At 33.1% G+C, this 15,558-nt stretch overlaps 1 protein-coding gene and 1 long non-coding RNA gene across 2 annotated transcripts in view; one reads left to right on the plus strand and one right to left on the minus strand.

Moving 5' to 3' along the window:
* Window positions 1-15,558, minus strand: part of LOC147066427 (kin of IRRE-like protein 1) — a 273,510-nt gene that overhangs the window by 110,914 nt on the left and 147,038 nt on the right. The gene's annotated exons all lie outside the window — the stretch shown is intronic.
* On the plus strand, window positions 3,673-6,199 carry LOC147066428 (uncharacterized). The gene is made up of 3 exons (XR_015071599.1): window positions 3,673-3,814; window positions 4,401-4,557; window positions 4,839-6,199. It is a non-coding gene; the product is annotated as an uncharacterized LOC147066428 (long non-coding RNA).

Raw genomic sequence — 15,558 nt, forward strand, 5'->3', positions numbered from 1 at the left:
AGTCAGTGTATCGTAGGTAGATACTTAACGTATAATATATTTAACAGCCAATTTCATCTTTTGAACATACATTATTTTGAAAACACTTCCGAGAAAATATATTATAACCAATAGAAAAAATCTTTTTGAAAGTAAGCGAACCTGCATCTCTCGGGTATCGCGCACACGCACATTGATCACTATGCTAAATGTACCATACTTAATTACGACAAATTTTAACTAATGGCTCTTATAATACTCTCTGAAGCGCTTTCCAAATTGAGCTACTATTGGCTATCGGCTTTTGTATTTAAAATTAAAACAGGCATTTTTTCTATTGGTTATAATTTATTTTCTCAGAAGTGTTTTCAAAAGTATGTATGTTCAATAATTAGAATGTGACATTCTTAAATCTTGTGAATTATTCGTTGAATAAAAAAAAATAGTTAATTCGTCTATTGAGTTTATTCATAAAAGCAACCAAAATTTTTTAAAACTAAAAACCCGAAGATCCATAGACACCGAGTTGCTGAAAATGTTAAATTTAGTTCTCCAAAAAATGTTATCTGGACATACGAAAAACTGGCTCTCGGGTACAGAACTCAAAAATAAATCTCAATAATGACACTGAAATTGCACAGGTCAACAGATTTCTACATTTATTTTAGAAGGTTACCGTCTATATATACATTTTATAAGTATAAAGAGATTTCTCAAATCAAATCAGCATGGGGCGTCGAAATTGTATTAAAAAATCTTTCCCAATATGCCTGATTAAACGTAAAGTTTGATGGAATTAAGTGTTGTACTATTCCATTTGAATCGTTTTTTGCGACCCGGGTTTCGCCTTTCGGCATCTTTTGGCATTATGTGCACTCACTCACCAAAAGATAAATACACACTGACAATGAATAGTGTAGATTGCAATCTTCAAATACACCAATATTGAATGATATCAGTACATACACCGAGAGCAGTTGTCAGAACGAAGGACAAGCGTATTCTTGACACGTGTTTAAGTTTATCCCGATCGGTTGCCTGTTAGTCAGCACACATGTATTTCAGTTCCCATTATTTCTGAGTTCCATGGATACCATATTTTTTTCAAGATTACTTATGTAATCTATGTTTCTGAGCCGTTTCTAAATTATGTATGTATTGATAGATCGATGTAAAAAATATTCCGCATACACTCTATTTTTTTTTTTAAAGATTTACATTTTGTTTTATTCATTTATACGTTTTCTTTTACTATGCGAGTAATTGGAATACTGCATTTTTTTGCATTCCTCTGAAGTTTCCAATTAACAGGTGCATCTTTCTCACGGACAAGATGGAATAAGAATAGTGGTGTTTTTTTTTATATTAATAACCTCTGGCATTTTGAGTTTTAATAAGTATCAAAGACAATATTTTCTTATTATTTTTCAAATTATAAAATGGCGCTTAAACATACTATTAAGTAATAAAATACTACCACGGTACGATCTTTTGATCAAAATTCATCGTAAAATTCTATTATTACGCATAAAATACGAACCGAATACTCTTGGAAATATATTATTTTCGTCTTGGAAATGTTTTTTCATAATTATAATAAAGAAAACACGTATTCTCGCGCTCATCGTTGTCTCAATAATAGAATCTGGAACGCGATAATGTGAGAGCATCCAACCAAACCGAATGACGGCGTTCAGTCTCTTTTGTTATTTCGAAATAAACAAGGTTTTTCGACGAACTGCTTTTTTTTTATTGCAAATGAAAAAGTAATCCCATTTGGTTTATTCCCAATCAATTTCAATGAATACTTTGTATGTAAAGTAGACTTAGAAGCGGAATCGAAAATGTTGAATAATTATCACGAAACAATGCCAAATGAAATACCCCGAATGTAAATAATAAAATATCGGTACCAAATGATTTGTTATTTCATTACAAACTTTCACATACAAAAACAGTACCTATATAGTATAATATGCAAAAGAATTGAAATATACGGGTATTTTTCTAAGCATTACGTCTATGTGAAACCAATCGTTTTGTATGGATATAAAACATGGAGCGTAACGCAGAAAAAAGAGACGGCTATTAAAGTACATATTCGAGAATAAAATTCTCCGAAAAATACTTGGATCGAAAAAACTGAAGTACGAATATTGAGCTTTGCAAACAATTTAAATCGAATATAGTCAATGTATTCAAGGCGCGAATACTCAGATGGGTCGGTCCCATTGTTTTATTTTAGAGCTATACATTAAGTTTAAAGGAAAATTTGTAAGCACGTGGTTCCTGGACTAGTCCCTGAATAGACAGGCAAATCGACTGACTGTAGAAAGAGAGCTTGGGAGATAGATTTCTGGAAGATAGTTGAGCAGTCGGCCATGGATCTGAATGGTCTATAGAGCCAATTTAATTAACTAAATATCATGTCTATGTGGCCCAGAAACTTGCTGTTGGAGACAGCGGAAATGAAGGAGAAACAATAAAAGCTTGATTCAACTTTATAAAGTTTTCACACAACATGACGAAATAATACGTAATAATAAATAAAGACAACAGTAAAAATTATACATGTATCTACAAAAAAATAGTGTGATTAAAAACTATATAAGTACACTGAATGAGATATGAAAGGAAATGCAAGTAGTTAGTTAGTAGTCACTATACCCGTGTTAGAGATGTTATCCCAAGGTTGTTATCGATAATGCCAATTAAGAGGGTGATAATTATGTTATATCGCTTCACGAGGCCGTGATCGACAGGCCGCATATACAAAGTTATCTCACCCGACTTTAAGGTGATGTCTCTAGGTAAAGTTGTTATCGAAAAATAGCTAGAAAAGTTTATTAATCGGTAAATATATATTCAAAAGTAATGAGAAAAATAAAATAAAAAATTAAGAAGTATCATGGAGTTCTATATATCAAAAATACGTGTCAAATTCGGTACATTTCTATCGGGTGGTAAGAATGAATGACATAAGATTTATTATCAAAATTACGATAAAAATGTACGTAAATCTATTACCCAGGGAAACGCTAAACGAAAATTGGAATTTATTATATCCTTATATCTTGTTTTTCAAATTTAAAAAACATCGATTTAGAGGTTAGAAAGCACGCAATTAAAATCGAAAAACCTCGGCTTAGACGCAATTTATCGCGAAAAACGTTTAGCGTTTCTATTAAAAATATTATTTATTAATTTTTACGGCAGTAATTTGAATTTAATCTTGTATTTTTGTATATTAACGAATCGATAGAAATCGAAACCATAATAATTGCCCAAATTCAACCGATGTTTAGCTGTCCGGTGCTGCCACCGTGGAACTATTTCGAAACAATACACATATACAAAATACACACACATGCAACAACATGACATTGAAAATGAAACTCACACATAGACAAGACAAAATAACATTTTTCTGCTTCATTTTGGCTAGGATCAGTTTGTGGTAAAACTTCGACGCGAAATTGCCATATGAATAAAAATAACTTTATAATTAAAATTACAATATTTACTTAATATACGTAGGAACCTGCCTATATTCAAAATTTGAAACTGCGAATTATTTGCAATTAGTATTTGCTTAAATTACAACTGTTTTTTATCATTATTTATGATAAAAATAATCAACAAAATAAACAAATCTCGCATTTTAACATATGGTAGCATTCGTGCTCTCGATCGAATACATAGATAACAGACATCGAATATCGGGTTTATAACAATTCTTCTTTATTTTTTTGCCATTATTATATTGTTTGAAAACAGGAAGGAATCGACTCATCAGCATAGATAAGATACTTCTCATCAGTAACATTTTTGTCAAGTAAGTAAACTTTTCAGTGTATAATAAATAATATTATTATCGTACATCAAAATGACAAACTATGTCATGCAGTTTTGATTGTCAAACAAACATTCAAAAATTATTTAAAAGAGTTACATATACTGTATTTTCAATCACCATCATGCATTTATCATCAATATATATTATTTTAGGCGTATACTCATCGTTTTCGTAAAATTATAAATACTTTACGTCAGTTTGAGGTTATGTTTATGACAAATGTCATCGAGCCTATCTTGTACGTTTTGTAAATTATCTAATAGATAGTGAATTTCTTTCATTCGCATAATATGATTGTAGAACCGAATTTAATAAAATTAAATTTTAATTTCATTCAAAATTACTGAAACTTGTCTCGAAAATGTATCTCATAATCATCATTATAATTATTCACAATGCTGTACAATGTAACCATATTGATTATAATCAAATATTTTATGTGCTTTCAAACACGTGTCCGTGTTTTTAATACAACATAATCGTAAATTGAAAACGTTATCTACAGTGATAAGTTTAACACGAGTATATGAATATAATGAGGTTATGTTTTTTTGTTTACATATAGATAAATCTTTTAATACTGATGAACTCGACGAAATATTGGACGACAGTGACTGCGAAGTCGGCGACGGTTACGAGTCCGACAACAGCGACGACATTTACATTCGACATTTACAACCTTCGACATCACAATCCAGGGTTCTTCCCTGGCTCACAAAATGGTAGGTTTACAATTTTCTTAATAATATATTTATTGGTTTTATATACCATCCAGTCATACATTAGATTCATTTTCATTACATGCTTTGGCATAAAAACAAGAATTCATTACATCTTGTACACATGATGTAGCGATTGTCTCGAATGAGGAGTTGATGGTTTGAATAGTAAACTTCAATCAAAACATATTATTGCCCATCATTATTTGTATTTTTACTGCTAAATACTTGAATTAATGAGGAAATATGGATTATGTAATAATATTTTTTTCCTATTGTTTCAGTATGCCGAATGCTGGTCCGGAATTGGAGGAAGATTTGTTGGCGAGAGGGCATGTTGCTGACAATGTACTCAGCTCCTTTTTCGAATACTTCAACCTCGCTCTCTTCGAAAAAATAGCTGAGCAGACAAATTTATATTCAGCACAAAAAAGGGACTTGTGGTCGGTGAATACGAATTCGAAATTCGTATTCACCGTCATCCAAATTATGATGGGTACATTAAGGTTTCCGCAGACTCGAATGTACTGGTGTTTATGATCTAAGCATTCCAATCATTAATCAAGCAATGCCCAGAGACGGGTACTTCGAACTGCGGAATCACTTTCATTTTGCAGATAACACTGATAAACTTTGGAAGATTAGTCCCTTTTTAAGTGAGGTTCTAAAAAAATGCCATACTTTGCCCAGACCTGCTCATAACTCCATCGACGAGCAAATGATGCCGTTCACTGGCCGCTGTAGACACAGGCAATTTGTGCTTAACAAGCCAAATCCTGTAGGCCTTAAAAATTTTGTTCTCGCGGCCAGAGATGGATTAGTGATAGATTTTCACATATATGTAGGGAAGGGAACGGTATCAGATGGAGATATGAAGCAGTTCGGTCTGGGCGCAAGTGTGGTCAAGTTACTCTGCCGGACTCTCCCCAATCCTCCTGCATTGTCTATACTGATCGTTTTTCACTAGTTTGAAGCTCGCCGATTCGTTACTTCAAGACAAAATATTCTTAACTGGAACTGTCAGAAGTAATAGAATCGGCGATGTGATTAAGAAATTAAAAAAACGATAAGGCCTGTGAGGGTTTTTAACCACTTTGTGGACTTGGCGGTAGTAAACTGTTGGCTAATGTATATGCGGAATTGTAAACTAGAAAATGTACCCCGAAAGGATATTATGGGACTGTTGTCGTACTGAATCAGATTAGCGAAAGCTATGATTCGGTATGAAGATCGGGTAGCCAACATTTTAACACTGCCAGCACGAGGTCGGCCAAGAAACATGTCGACATCGCAGGTAGACACAGAGCCACCAGCTCGCAGGAGAACGGTTTTCCCCCAACCGATCGCTGAGGTACGTTTGGACAGCGTTGGCCACCATTCAGCATCCGTGTGCAGATACCCTGGATGCAAGTCCCGCACCAGTTATATTTGCATAAAATGCAATATATACGTGTGCACAAAATTTTGCTTTGAGCTGTATCACACAGTATAGGATGCAGCTCAAAGCAATTTTAAAGTAGATATTTAGGGTTTTATTTCATAATTTTAACTAATTTTAAGTGTAAATATATTTAATTATCCTATTTATAATGTTTTTGTATTGTTTTTATTGTGTAATGTTCTATTAAAATTGACCATTCCTATGACAAGTTGTTTTCTTTACCTTCCCTAAGTTTATAGAGTAGGTAATATTCATCTGCAGTGTGACCTGGTAGCATATATAGTACATTAGGATCGGACATGGTTGAAACGAAATGAATTGGGATGTCTATATAATATCGACATTGTCATAATTATAACTACAGTCGAACTCGGTTATTACAATCTCGGACATAGCGAGATCTCGGATGTAATGAGGAAACAGTCGTTGACATTTGGTATATGATTTTCTCCGTACATTTTTATTCACTGTTATAACGAGATACTTATCGGATATACCGAGCTAAAATACTGGTAATGTGTTGATCGTTTAAAGACATTTCGACCCTAAGCAATAAAATCCGATCGGACAGGATGCCGCCGGGGACAGATTACGTTTATGACACTAGTTAAGTGTCTAATTGTTGTTTTCGCCGACAATAAAAATACCTATTCTCTGATATAACGAGTACCGCTTATAACGAGCACATTCAGCCGGTCCAACCTTCCTAGTAATAACCAAGTACAACTGTATATTCCTTATTTTGTTTAATAATAATTCGAATGGCATTTGTTTTGCTATTCATTTCATATCATTCTTTTATTCCACCTCTAGTAGAAATTCGATGTAATTGTCAATTGTACAAGATTAAACTCAATCTTATAAACATTTGTACTTAAATGTTCATTTACTACTATAAATGAATTTTACTGTAGAAAAATATTTATATTAATTCGTATTGACAACGTAAAAAAATCTGGTTCATTGACTGGACAGGATACCCTTGTATTGCCACTGTAAAAAAAACTACGGTAAACAAAATGTAAAAATCATAAACACTTTAAATCAAATCAAATAGATATGTTAGAATTGTAAATATTTTATGGGGAAAATATTAATTGTAAATATTTTTACATAGGTAAGTAAATATATAATAAATTTAAATGCATTTTTATCAAGCTTATGATTTTTAATATATGGCGACACACAATATTTAATTTTATATTTTATTGCCATCTGGTGGCGATCGACGAAAGTTTTTAGTAACACATTTTTAGAAATTCATGGTAGATGCCTGTAGATGCCTTTAGATGGCGTTGAAGTCACATTTGATCGTAAATTGAGGCAAAGAATTCGCCTTAAACTCAAAATACTAGCCACTGTCGATTTGCATAATATATTATATAAAAAATAAACACACATTGACATCTGTTTGAATAATTATAAAATACTAAACTACAAATTATTAGTATTTCAGCGTTTTTAGTAAGAGCTTCGCACTACATTCAACGTGTGGTGTTAAAATTCTGCGGCCTGTCAGATACTGGCATAGTAATATCGTTATACCTACTTACTTACCTCATTCGGTGTACTTCCATGTACTTTTTATAATTTGTCTCTTTACTCGTCTTGATTATTACATATTTCTTTTTGCAAAAAATATCATATTGTGAAGGTCTTGAATATGCAATTTTTAAACTCGACTATAAATTTTATTGCAAGTATAAATTTATCAGCCTTATTTCTTATTCTAAACCTGTGATCATTTATTTAATAGGGATAGACGTTCAAATTATGACCACAACAATTTACGAATATTCATAGTAGAAAAGTGGTGCCCAAAACCGTATTCCCGCGTTAAGGGATTACAACTGCCCCATTGCAGAATTTATCCGAAAAAGTAATGAGACGGCACGTGCGGGCAATAAATTGACCTGCGAGACTATTGCTTATGGTTTTTTCAGTCCCCCGAAAAGAAGCGCAGGTAGCTCAGGTAACTCGGCCACCCCTCGCCTTCAATTGAGCGAGGTTATCTGGGTGAGGTGCGAAGGCTTTCAGATTAACTTTACACGTAGAGCTATAAAGAGGTCCCTCGTAACACGAATGTATCTGATTTTACAAGAAATGAATTATACCTATATCAATTTTTTATTAAATGTTTTTTATCAAAGAACTAACCAATACTACAACAACCATTAACTTAGGTATTTGTGTTATATTTAAAAATTAAAATCAACAAGAAAGCTCCTCAGATGAAGGTGTTTCGTATTTGGATGTGTGAATCTATAGTATTATCCATTTAACACTAATATACGCTAATTTTCTGTAGGGGCTGGACACATAGCTCGAAGAAGGGACACTTGTTGGACAAATATAGTCATCCAGTAGTACCCAAGAGGTACAAAACGTCCGCAAAGTAGACCTAGAGGCCGCTGGATCGATGAAATGATAAAGTTATGCGGTAGTACGTAGCAACGCAACCACAGGACTGAGAGAAATGGAATCAGCTTGGAGAGGCTTTCATCCAGCATTTGATATATACAGGCTGATGATGATGATGATAATTATTTATATTCGTTTGCTCTAACGATGAAGTCATGATACAACTTTGGTAAGAAACGTATTTTTTCACTCACATTTAGTGCATTGCGTGAATGGTCACTTTTTGGGGAATATACGCAGGACATTAATTCGTTAAATGGTACACACCCAAGGCCTTTGATTATTATAATAATCAAAATAATGTTACAGATTTGAATCTGAGTTTCAGAAGACTAGAAAAAATCATCGTTACAAAATAATGGCACCTTTTATTACAAAGTTCTGATAAACATTTTGCTTCAAAAGTAGTCTGAAATATATTCTAAATATTACACTAGCAGTAAAAAAAATGTTATTTTGGTTGAAAAAACCAACTGAAATTAAGAATTATCTCCCACTGTAAGAAAATATTGATCACACATACTATATGACTTTTACAATGAGTTACATTGTCAATTGACAGAAGTGTGTATGACAAGATTGCTTGCAGGAACAAATTAGTATAAGTATAGCAAATCCTTGAATTGTGCCCAAAGCGATCATTTAATGTGTGTTACCAGTGAGTGCTTCATGGGCAATTAATGTAAGAAAAATTTATTGCGTATTACAACGTGGAATGGAGAGGTGCGTTTCGGGGATTTAATAAAAGAATAACAAAATTAACCAATATATAAGGGAGCAGGTAAGAGACTACGCGATGTGATAGGAGTAACTAAGGTAATATGCTGGAAATGTCACTAGGCAAACTGACAACTGCTGGATAATTGCAGTTATACCGAGGCATCTATAGGGCATTATACGACCATAGATTAATAACATTATTAATGGACGACGCACTCAATACAGTAGCTAGCAAGTAAATTCACGCATTCGCATGTATAGGTAGAAGTCACGCAATTTACATTATGCGATATCACGCATCGGGAATTTATAGCAATATGACCTTTATTGTAATGGAGTTAGAGCAGTGTTTCTAATGTCAATGTTCATTTGAGCGAACCCGTTCAAACTGAACTATTCGGCAGACCCAACTAAAAGCACCAGGAATTTATAGCAATGTCACCTTTACTGCAATGGCGTTAGAACAGATTATTCCATTCGGCAGACCCCACAATAAAGTGAGTGTTATTTTCCAGATGATTCGTCCATATTAATGTCATTGCCATGGATGCACTAAAACGATATAAATCAGCGGATGTACTCGTATGTAGAAGGAAAAACATATAGTAACTAACAAGAGTGTGAGGAGCAAGGAGACGGCTTTATCCAGTATTGGATCGAACCCGACTAATGTAAAATGGTATAAATGTCAAACAAATGTCAAAAAAAATGTCTCAACAGAGAATGCATTTCAAGTTTTGTTAAAGTTGGAGTGGGTAGACCATGAAACATGGATCAACAGTGCACGACCGTTGGTGTATGGATTGGATAGTAAGTGATATGGTTGCATGGCCAAACTTTGAAGGTTGAACAATGGATCTTGGTTGACAAATGCAGATGCCTGAAGTACAGCAGCGCAATACGGAGGAATATAAAGAAGATTCTTGGGAGGGGGGTTTAGAAATCACTCTGCGGTAGAGGTGAGAAAACTGGTTGATTTTGAAGACTAAGTATACTTACTACTAGTATAAAAAATACTTAGTATCGAAACTTGTTCAAAAATACTCACTAGTATTTGGGATATTATATAGAGCGTTTGGCGTACTTGAGTTTTTAGAAGACATTTTTACACAAATTGTTTGGTATAATTATTATTCATTTACACAAAAAAATTTAATTTAGTTTATAAGTTCCAATTATAACACAAAAAATCGAGAAACTTGACGCGACGAAACCAGATAAACGCGTAAATCCTTATCAGAACTCGAGCACTAGTACCTATTCCAGGACGTGAGACTGACGTCAACTCGATATAAGTCTCATACTCAACTGGAACTAAAATTACATTACTCCATATTATTACTATAAAACGAACTTATCAGTCTGGTCAGTTGTCACACTTTCTGTCCTTCACTATACCAGCTTTACAACTGGGGAGAAAGAGAGAGCAGTGACACCAATGACGGTTGAGTGTATCACGGCTCGATATACGTGTATTATGCTATCTCGCTCGCGCGCATTTAATATCAATAGTATTGAAAGTTTACCAACTAGCGAATCGGGATGCCGATGATCTCATCGCATGCGTTTGAATAAGTTTCTTGGAACAAGTTTATTAGGCCACACGTACTGAGTACAGGTAGTTGCATCCGACACTTGCGTACACAAACTGGTGACAGTATTTCCAACTCACCTCTACCCTGCGGTGTCAAGCCATCAATGATGATGATATACCCAGTTTATTTTGTATGACTAATATGAAACTCAATGATGTACAAAGATAAACTTTTTATTATCATGTTCACAATATAATATGTTTTCACCTAATAAACAAGATAGAGCGGAACACTGTGAAAGTAGGTTATTCGGAAGAATAGTTTGTGACGAGTTGTCGAGATCCCTTCTATTGAACTATATCGTATATCTTATTCCGAGAAAAATACGCTCTTCGTTTATTACGCTTGGAAAAGCATTAATATTCTCTGTCGGAGTTATTATGAACTCGAAGAATGAGTTTAATTGAATTTGAAATATCAAAGCGTAACGTTAAAAACATGAAATGAGGATCATCTTATGGATAGAATTATTAATACAAATGAAGAGATATTTGAAAATTGATTCATTTATTTATCTGGAAACTTGATTGATGATCAAGTAAATACGTTTTGTAATATTTTAATATTCACGGAAAAAGTGAATGTTTAATTGGTTTCTTTATCAATTTCGGATTCATTTCGCAATCAAGAAGGGTAAATATTTTATTTACAAAATTCATGTTTTAAAACTAATTTATAATTAAAAAAACGAAATCGAAAGGAATCTTAAATAACGACTAACTTTTTATCAATATACATATTTCTGTGATTTTCTTTGAGTGTTTTTATGATTGCTTCACTTCTACTACGTATTACATTATTACTCAACTGTACTATACTACCCATTACATGATGTATAAGTTATTATTTTAATACTACGTAGGTATGTATTATTAATCCAGCCGGATTATAAATAACCTAACGAAGTAAATAGAAGAAATAAATTACCGAATCATATAAGTCAACATGCAGAGGAAGTTATATTAAAAGAGAAAATTAATTGTTATACATTTAACACCTGAATTTTTTGCCAACCTACGGATTGAATCCGTAATCCACGTAGTCAAAGACGGTTGCACTACCAATCAGGCCACCGTTGATGTACGAAAGGTAAAACAATGTTTATTCTGAAGCAAAATTATGTCGAATTAATAGTTAATTCGGTGGACAATAATAAATAAATATCGAGGGAATACTGACAACGTATTATTTCAGTTTTTGCTGTTTTTCTGTTTTAAATGCCAAAATGTATACAATTTTACGCTCTACGTTCTAGTAAAACTCACAAAGGCATAGGATATAATGGTGAGAAAATAGAAACATTATTAAATTATATTGTTATTTTTTTATTCTGATAGAAAGCATGATAATGACCTAATGCGTTCTGCGTATACAAAATACAGGACTTATAACATGTCGTATATTGTGTTTGCCATAAAGGTTGGTCTTTATAATCCAGAAAAAATGTTTTTAAATCATATAAAAATCTACGTGGGAGAACGCTTTAAAAAAAATAAAGTTCTTTTTGCGATTATCTCAGAACTTGTTTTAATGAGTTAATGCTTTCTGTCAGTATACCCTCGATATGTAATTCATAAAATAGTAACCGTAAAATATAAGACAAAGAAAGAGAGATGATATCAATACACGTTATTTTACGATAAATGGTTCTCAGTTATTCGTTCGATAAATTGATTTCTTGATCTAGAACCAAATTTGAAATTGAAATCATTTATAGCTATTTAAAAACTCGGGATTAGAATCCATTTTAACCATCATATTAGAACCATTACTTTAGCTACATTTATGTATGTCGATATACCACTGTATGTCGGATACTACTGTATATCTGTATTTACTATTTATCCAGCGGTTGTCCATTTGCCGAGGGACATTCCAGTAGGTACATTGTTATTCCATCTGCTTGGCGACATGTCGCGTACAATTATTGTCTGCATCTTTATCCATAGCGTGTATTTGGGCGAATTATTAGTAGGTATCTTCAAAAGAGACCTACCACTGTAATTGTCGCGTCAAATGTTAAGCCAATGTGAGCTATCAGTGCTCACGAATACATATAAAACATTTAGTCGTGATGTAAGAAAAATAAAAAAAAAATACGATTAGTGAAACATGTCATGTAAAAGTGTTTGGAAAAAACTACACAATAAATAATATTATGTACTAACTTAGTTTTAATACTGTGAAGAAACTTTAATATGATATATGGACCAATGAATGATATTCACATCATCGAATCAGTTATAACAATATTCATCTTCATAAAATTACTTACGATAATAAAAACAGACTATGTTCAGTGTCTTGTATGAATACAATTATATTATTATTAATACAACTTTTATTAAACCACAAATTTTGACACGCAACGAGAAATTTTAAAGGTACTTACTATATAATAATTCAGTCAATCTTGCCGTACTAGCAATATTTATAATATTAAAACTATCGACCGAAGGTACTTGATGGAATTTTAATTTAAATTCTAATGGATTTATGTTTTATACTATTTTATTTGAGTCATTTTTTGCTACCCGGGTTTTGTATTAAAAATAATGTAATTGTATTCGTTGTCAGTGTATATTTTTGCCTTTTGATGAGTGTACATAGTGCCTTAAAATGCCGAAAGGCAAAACCCAGGTCGCAAAAAAGGACTCCAATGGAATAGTACAAAACTTAAATCCATTAGAATTTAAATTCAAATTCCATCAAGTACCTTCGGTCGATGATATTAATATTATAAATATATTACATAATAGTACCTCTGGTCTGATAAATACCATAAGGCAAAAATGTTTAATTTAATATATTTTATAATTGATGTCAGCTCAATACAGAATGAGAGTTTGAAAATAATGGAGATAAATGTAAATAATGAGAATGCAAATGAATGCGAATGAGAAATGTAAAAGAATAAAATGATAAAAGAAAGTGATAATGAGAGCTTTCATTAGCGTACTTATGCAGAATGTATCAAGTAATTAGAAGAAACTTCCGGTGATAGTTTAAATTGAATCGAATTAAAATTAGTGACTCGTTCGCCTTAACTGGCAGAAGAATCCGCTTAATAAAGGAGAGTTCAAAAGTCTGAGTCAGAATTCGCGATCTTTTTGCTAATTCATTTGATTACGCAACGGAAATACGCAGCGAGAGAGAGGAAAACCAATTTCCCGACCGTGGCGCCGAGGTGCGCGCCAAATCAAAACGAGGAAAAAAGCCCCGGCGAACATAATGTGGGGATCCTTTTGGCGCGACAATTTTCTAAAAGGAAACGGGGCAGCGAACACAAAGAGGAAATGAAGAAACGGAAATGGACTCTCTTGTACGGTATACAAATTGTACAAAGGTAAAAAAATACACTTCCCTATTCAATCCAAGTCTCTGTATACATGTATTTTCCACTTGTAAATATGTATATAGGTGGAAAAGATATATACATATAGCCACAACCATGGGAAAAATTAAAATATCAAATTGATTTTGCTAAAATACAGCATAACATCAAGACGTCGATTAATACATGGTTACAGACGCTGCTTCAATCTAGTTAAGTTTTTACGTTCCAAGACGTTGGCTTATTTAAACATTTCTAAAGTTACTACCCGATGATACGATTGTCCGGAGATGATCTGTTTTATGAGCGATGTCGCTTACTAATCTTACTTAAATCTAACAGTTTTGTTTGTTATCTTATGCTGCGTTCTCACGTGGCGATTTTTGTCTTTACATCACACTATTGATAAGTGAAAACTACATTTCAACAAAGTTGATCAACTTGAAAGTTGAATTAAATAAAGTTGAGGTTCATTCTACTTATTTATAGTCGTTCAACATTCGAGTCAACTGGTTGCCTATTCAAGTGACCACAGTGAAAAACGACTATCGGCACGTCAAACTTGTTTCGACTAGCACACATTGTTTGATACAGTTTTATATTATAAATAACGTTTTTTGTGATATGTAGGCGATATATTATTGTTTAGTTTGTCACTTAGAATATGAGAAATTACAGATACATACGACATAAAAATTTCACGTGGCACCATTTTGATTACGATATTCAACTTAAATCCGATAAGTGGGAATATTCTTTTTGATTTCTTGTTCAACATTCAACAGGTAGTTGAACGACAAAAATCGACACGTGAGAACGCGATATTACCCATTTATTTTTTTTAATCTAAGTGCGCCATACACAACATGCTTCTCTCCATACTCAATTTTATCACTCTTAGTTTTTGAAACTTTTTAAAATTTTACGTCCATATTTCGCACCCATATTATGTTAATACTAGAAGAGCATATTAGTAAAACACTTTACGCTTCATGAATAATGGAAGGTCGCTCTTGAACATGTGACGGACCTCGAATTCCAGTCCACCCCAGTAGAAAGTTTTAATAGCCAACTTAGAATTTATATGATTCAGCTCTTCTTCACTGAATCAAATGATTTTTCATAGTCGTAGAAGACAAAATATGGTGGAAATGTACATTACCTTCAAACCGTCTCAACCAAGGCCTGAACAAAAACGATGCATGAGTGCGAGTGAGAAAGTATTCGGCACCCTTACAATCTCTGCGACACGCGCTAGAGTAAGATAAAAGGTCTACATATCTGTGAGCTAGTTTCCAAAAGTATCGCCATCAAATCGGGGCGAAACGCTTCACATAGCGTCGATAACTTGCGAGCTCGAGTTGCTAAAATTGATATTTTTTGTGTTAAACATAAAGTCAATGGTAAATATTTTTAGTTAATTAAGTAGAAAAGATGGTTCTGTGTGTTGTCTTAAAATGTGGTAGCCGTACTGATAAGCAAGAAGATGGTAT

The sequence above is a fragment of the Rhyacophila brunnea genome, unplaced genomic scaffold (genome assembly GCF_057557595.1).
Source record: "Rhyacophila brunnea isolate RB1 unplaced genomic scaffold, BYU_Rbru_1.0 scaffold_5, whole genome shotgun sequence".
NCBI lineage: Eukaryota > Metazoa > Arthropoda > Insecta > Trichoptera > Rhyacophilidae > Rhyacophila > Rhyacophila brunnea.